The 6812-nt window shown below is 41.6% G+C and overlaps 1 protein-coding gene and 1 non-coding gene across 5 annotated transcripts in view; one reads left to right on the top strand and one right to left on the bottom strand.

The window, feature by feature from the left end:
• Gatad2b (GATA zinc finger domain containing 2B) overlaps positions 1–6812 on the bottom strand; it is an 81255-nt gene that overhangs the window by 50431 nt on the left and 24012 nt on the right. The gene's annotated exons all lie outside the window — the stretch shown is intronic.
• LOC118586405 lies at positions 4825–4931 on the top strand. The gene has a single exon (XR_004945300.1). It is a non-coding gene; the product is annotated as a U6 spliceosomal RNA (small nuclear RNA).

Raw genomic sequence — 6812 nt, 5'->3', positions numbered from 1 at the left:
TTGAGACAGGGTTTCTCTGTGTAACAGAATCCTGGCTGTCCTAGAACTTGTAGACCGGGCTGGCCTCAAACTCAAGAGGTTCTCCTGCCTCTGCCTCTGAGAGTAGCACTTAAAAAAAAATAAGTAAAAGTAGTCTCCCTTAATGTGCTCACTCAATAAGCCTTAACATGCAGCAGGGGCTAAAGCTCAGTTGGCAGAGTAATTGCCTGGTCCTGCTTCACTCCCTAGCACCATGTAAACTGGGCACACTGTAATTCCAGCACCTAGGAAGTAGAGCCTTATCCTTCTACATCTTTCTATAGAGTGAGCTAGAGGACGCCTGAGCTAAGAGGAACCCTGGCTGGAAACAACAACAAAAGGGTTTACAGGGCTAACAAGATGACTCAGAGGTTAAGAGCATTGCTGCTCTTCCAGAGGATCCACACTCAGTTCTGAGCACTCACATGGTGGTTTACAACCATCTATAACTCTAGTTCCAGGGAATCCTCTTCTGGTCTCTGAGGGCACCAAGCATGCAAGTGCACAAACATAATGTAGGCAAAACACTCATATACATAAAATAATTTTTTAAATAGTTGGTAATACTCTACTCAATGACTTAATCACTGTATAGGAATAGAGAAATTATACCAGGTATATTTCTTCTTTCATTTAATATGTTTCTAAACCAGACCTTTCTATGAGGGAGTTTTCTTTCCCAAAGGAACTGAGGAATTCCCCTGTCTACTCCTAGAAAACAGAAACATGATCATCACCTACAGCATTAAAGTAGTTAACACACAAAATTATAATCAATCTTTCCAGGAGGCAAAACAACTCTAACAGAGCCCACCAGACAACTAACTAGAGTAGTCCTAAATTCTTGATCTCGTCTTATCCTTGTTTTCACACCTTACTATTGGTTCTGGGTGGCCAGGGGCATGAACACCTAATTTCTTAATACTTGACTAATGACTTGGTTTCACTCTCTATTTCCTGTCCTCTATCTTTTGAAGGGCATCAAGTTCTAGGAAATTTTAGGAAAGTCACAAATGCTTACATCTGTATAACAACAGAATTCAACCTTTGGCTGGATGGCACGATGAATATCCACAATCCCAGCAACTACAGAGGTAAGGGTTGTCATATGTTCCAATCCAGTTTGATCTCAAAACACATTCCAGACAAATCAGACCTTCACAGTGAGATGTATCTCCAAAAAACAAGAGAGTCCAGTGAGATGGCTCAGTGAGTAAAGGTTCTTGCCACCAAACCTGATTTTTAGTGCTCAAACCTATATAATAGAAGGAGGGAACAGACTCCTTCCTACAAGTTGTCCTCAGATGTCCATGCGGGTTGTAGCAGGTGTACATGTATACACACGCACACATTTTCTCTTCTCTTTCTCTCTCTTCTTCCTCTCTCTCTCTCTCTCTCTCCTCCTCCCTCCCTCTCCCTTCCCATCCCTCACAAGGGCCAGAGAGATGGTTCAGCAGTTGAGAGTAATTGATGCTCTTACAAGAAGACCTAAGTCTAGTTCCTAGCCAGTTCCATAGGGATCCAACGCCTCTGGCCTCCATGGACACTAGCACTCATGTACACATTCTCAGGCACAGACATACACCAAATTATGCTTTGGTGTGGCATTCTTCTGTTGCTCTCTACCAAGAGAGTATCTCTTCCTTGAAGTACAACTTTGAGTTCTATGAACACCTTGACTTAGTGCTTCAGACATTGCACTCTACACCTTAATCTCTCTAAACTTTCACTTGTTGTGAAGGTTGTTCTTTGTCCTTCCTCTCCAAAGTCACTATAAAAGAAAACAAAAACAAAAACCTACCTTCTATATATTGATGTTTTCTTAACCTTTTTTTTTTTTTTTTTGAGACAGGGTTTCTCTGTTAACAGCTCTGGTTGTCCTAGAACTCTTTGTAGACCAGGCTGGCCCCAAACTCAGAGATCTGTCTGCTTCTGCCTCCCAAGTGTTGGGATTAAAGGTATGCACCACCACTGCTGCTGCCACCACCCCCACAATAAAATATACTTTATACTTTAAAAAGCAAGCAAGATGGCTTAGTGGGTAAAGGCACTTGCCACCAAGTATGGGTTCAATCCTCAGATCTCCCTCAAACTGTCCTCTGACCTCCACTTGCATGTAGTGGAAAGCATGCACCCACAAAGACACACACGTAAATGTAACAAAATAAATAAATTCACAGGGACTAGTGGCATAGGCCTGTCCTCTTAGCAACTTAAAGAGACTGAAAGTAAAAGAACCACAGGTTAAGGGTCTGCCTGAACTATAGAGTGAATTCAAGGCCAGACTATGTAAATTACTGAGCCCTGTATCAAAAAGAGAAAGAAATAAAAAGGGCAAAGATCAGAGACAGACCATTTGCCTAGTATGAATGAGGCACTGGTACATATGTATTACCAGAGAAAATAAATAAAAATCTACGCTGCTGAATGTGTCCCTTCAAAATATGCATTTTACAATATTTTACAACACTAAAATTCATTATGTAGAATGGTAATTTTGAAACTTGATACTAGGTACATGGAAATCATATTAGTCTAGATTTAGATATGTAATTGAAAGCTCTTTAGAGCATCAAGTTAAAAAAAAGGTGGGGGAGTCCAGATTATCAGTAGAAAGATTCCAAAGCAGGAATATTCAGCCTCCAGAGAGGTGCCATTTTTTTTTCATGGTAAACCCATGTTCAGGTTGTGAATTTTCTACCATATGTATGTAACACCTATCAAAAAAATGAGTAAGGCTGCTGGACAGATGGCTCAGTGGTTAAGAGCACTGGTTGCTCTTCCAGAGAAGCCAGATTCAACTCCTAGCACCCACACGACAGCTCACAACCATCTGTAACTCCAGTTCCAAGGGATTCAATGCCTTCTTTCTGGTCCTTGCAGGCACCAGGCACACAGTAGTACACAGATGTAGTGGGTAGCCATCCCAACATTGGCCTGGAAGTTCCAACCCCCATTGAGGCCTCGGTAATGGTCACGCCCACAGGGCGGGGCAGAGGAAGGAAGCAGAAGACCCAGGATAGAGAGGTCTCTCTCGGTTCTGGGACCCTGGATGCTGGAGGTAGACTGAGAGAGTTCTCCAGAGAACACCTCCGGACTGCGCCATACCTTTGCCAGACCCTACAACCTATCCCTTCATTTGTAAGTTACCCCACAAAATAAACCTCCCTTTTAATTACGTGGAGTGGCCTTAATAATTACACCAATACACAGACATACATGCAGGAAAAAAATTCCCACATATGTAAAATAAAAAATAATTTACACACATGTACACACACAAACACAGGCATGTTCACTTATTTTAACTGAGTAAAGCAGAGGCAGGTGGATCTCTATGTTACAAATAAGCCTGGTCTACATAGTAAGTTCCAGGCCAGCCAAGGCTACATAGTGAAACTCCACCTCAAAACAAACAATTAGGTTTGAGGAGTTTGCTCAGGGGGAAATACACTTGCCCCATAACTGTTGTGGAATAATCTTTTTGTAGACTGTAAAGCTGTGTCTCTGCCCAAAGCACCTTCTGATTGGTTTAATAAAAGAGCTGAGTGGCAAATAGCTAGGCAGGAAAGAATAGGAGGAACTTCCAGGTAGCGAGAGGAACTCAGGAAGAATGTGAGGTGCATAGATTTCTCCAGTCAGACACAGAGGGAGTTGGTTATACAGAATGGATGAGAGGTAAAGAGCCACATGGCAGAATATAGATTAATAGAAATGGGTTAATTTAAGTTATAGGTGCTAGTTGGGGGGCTGGAAAGATGGCTCAGAGGTTAAGAGCACTGACTGCTCTTCCAGAGGTCCTGAGTTCAATTCTCAGCAACCACATGGTGGCTCACAACCATCTGTAATGAGACCTGGTGCCTGCAGTCATACATGCTGTATACATAACAAATAAATAAATCTTAAAAAAAAAAAAAAAAAAAAAAAAACCCAGCTAGTTGGGAACAAGCTTATGCTAAGGCCAAGCATTCAGAATTAATAAGTCTCAATGTCACTATTTGGGGGCTAGAATTATTCCAAAGAAAGTCCAACTACACATAACCATGAAAACCTGAATTCCAATCCCCAGAACCCATGTAAAACCCAGGTAAATTGAAGTGCATCTATAATCCCAGCACTCCTACAGCAAAAACGAGAAGCAAAGATAGGAGCTCACTAATCAGCTAGTCTAGCAAACAATGACAAAACAACAAAAGATTCTGTGCCACTTGACCCTGAAAGGTAACAACTACAAGGTTGTCCTCTGATCTCTACGTTTGCTACGGCATGAAAGCATCTGCACAAAGGCCCTCCTTGAACACACATACACACCACACATATACACTGAACGCACACACACACACATGCACACGCACAGAAAGCAATGGCCAGAGTTTAAGCACAGCCAGGAGGGCATAAACCATCAAAATAACCCAGATAAATAATAATAAGACTTAACTCAGTAAGGACAACTGAAGACTGAAGGTGAGAGCCTAGGCCAAGTATGGTAGCACATGTCCTTCATCCCAGCATTGAGGGGGAGAGACAAGTGGATTTCTGGAAATTCAAAGTCTGCCTGGTCTACATACTGAGTTCTAAGACAGTATGGACCACATTTTAAAAAATGAGCAACTAAGAGTTACAAAGCTGATAAAAACACATATGGCGCTGGGCAGCGGCAACGGCAGCAAGCACCTTAAATCCCAGCACTTGGGAGGCAGAGCCAGGTGGATCTCTGTGAGTTCGAGGCCAGCCTGGTCTACAGAGTGAGATCCAGGACAGGCTCCAAAACTACACAGAGAAATCCTGTCTCAAAAAACCAAAGTAGTACTCACTTTAGCAGCACATATACTAAAACTGGAACAATACAGAGAAGATGAGCATGGCCCTTGTGCAAGGATGACACGCAAATTCATGAAGCATTCCATATTTTAAAAACAAAGAAAAAGAAAAAAACATATGGCTGGCCAAAGGTTCAGTGACTGAAACAGCACAATCCTGATAACCAAAGTTTGATCCCCAGAACCCATAGCAAACATAGTATTTTTTTATATTTTTTAAATTAGACTTATTTACTTATTTATGTATATTTTGCCTACATATGTTTGTGTAAGACATGTGTGCTTAGTGCCCACAGTGGTCAGAAGAGGGCATCAGATCCCCCAGAACTAAAGTTATGGAGAGTTGTGAACCACCATGTGGGTGTTGGGAACCAAACCAAATGCTCTTAAACACTGAGCCCCCTCTCTAAGCCATGGAAGAAAATATTTAAATTAAATTTTTAAAACGTATTTAAAATTTACTTACTTGGGCTGGGTGTGATGTTGTACGCCTTTAATCCTAGCACTTGAAGGAGGAGGATCTCTGAATTTGAAGCCAGCCTGGTCTATTTAGTGAGGTCCAAAACAGCCAGAACTACATAATGAGACTGTCTCAAAATACCAAAATAATAGTAAGTTAATAATAATAATAATAATATAAATAAAATGTATTCTTATTTTTTGTGAATAGGTGTTTTGTGTATGCCACTTGCATGCAGTGCCCACAGAAGTCAGAAGAGGGTGCCTGATCTCCTGTAACTAGAATTAAAGATGATTGTTAGCTGTCATGTGGGTGCTGGGGATCATCTTCTGGAAAAGCAGACAGGGCTCATAACTACTAAACTATCTTTATTTACAACAATTAACTTGTAAGTGATCAAAAAAATTAAAATCAGAAGTGAGAGAGTAAGGCCAGATGGCTAAGTGTGAAAAGCGCTTACCACCAAGCCTAATGATCAGATTTTGATCTCTGGAACCCACACTGGAAGGAGAGACTCCTAAAAACCATCCTCTGAACCAGGCTCTGGTGGTGCACACCTTTAATCCCAGCACTCAGGAGGCAGAGTCAGGGGATCTCTGTGAGTTGGAGGCCAGCCTGGTCTACACAGCAAGTTCCAGGACAGGCTCAAAGCTACAGAGAAATCCTGTCTTGAAAAACAAAACAAAACAAACAAACAAACAAACAAACAAACAAAAAACAGCCGGGTGGTGGCATATGCCTCTGATCCCATCACTAGGGAGGCAGAGGTAGAGGCTCCATAGCTATGCAGAGGGAAACTCTGTCTCAAAAACCAAAAACAACAAACAAACAAACAAACTGTCCTCTGGCCTCCCACCACAAGCAGGCCATCACAGACATGCAGTTACACATAGTTGCTATGGATATCGCTCTGTGTAAATAAAGTTCTGATTGGCCAGTGGCCAGGCAGGAAGTATAGGCGGGACAAGAGAAAAGAGAATTCTGGGAAATAGAAGGCTGGGGAGAGACACCGCCAGCCGCCGCCATGAAAAGCAACATGTAAAGACACTGGTAAGCCACAAGCCATGTGGCAAAGTATAGACTAACAAAAATGGGTTAATTTAAGATAGAAGAAGTAGATAACAAAAAGCCTGCCATGGCCATACAGTTTATAAGCAATGTAAGTTTCTATATGCTTTCTTGGTTGGGTCTGAACGACTGTGGGACTGGCGGGTAAGAGAGATTTGTCCTGACTGGGCCAGGCAGAAAAACTCCAACTACACATAGTCATACACAAACGCTTTTAAGAAAAATTTTAAAAGGATGTAGATACTCCTCAATGTACAAGTGGTACACATGCATACATATAGCTCCTTACATACATAAAAATAAATACATCTTTTTTAAAAAAAATTTACTGTTCCTATCCAGGAGTATTACAAGAAAGAGTTTTTGGTTGTCAAAACAGACCCAAGGTTAGAAGTATTATTTTATCCAGCAGCTTTGCAAGGGTTTTCTGTGTGATAATCCTGACT

The sequence above is a fragment of the Onychomys torridus genome, chromosome 6, assembly GCF_903995425.1.
Source record: "Onychomys torridus chromosome 6, mOncTor1.1, whole genome shotgun sequence".
Lineage (NCBI taxonomy): Eukaryota > Metazoa > Chordata > Mammalia > Rodentia > Cricetidae > Onychomys > Onychomys torridus.
This window is presented reverse-complemented; position numbering and strand designations above follow the sequence as displayed.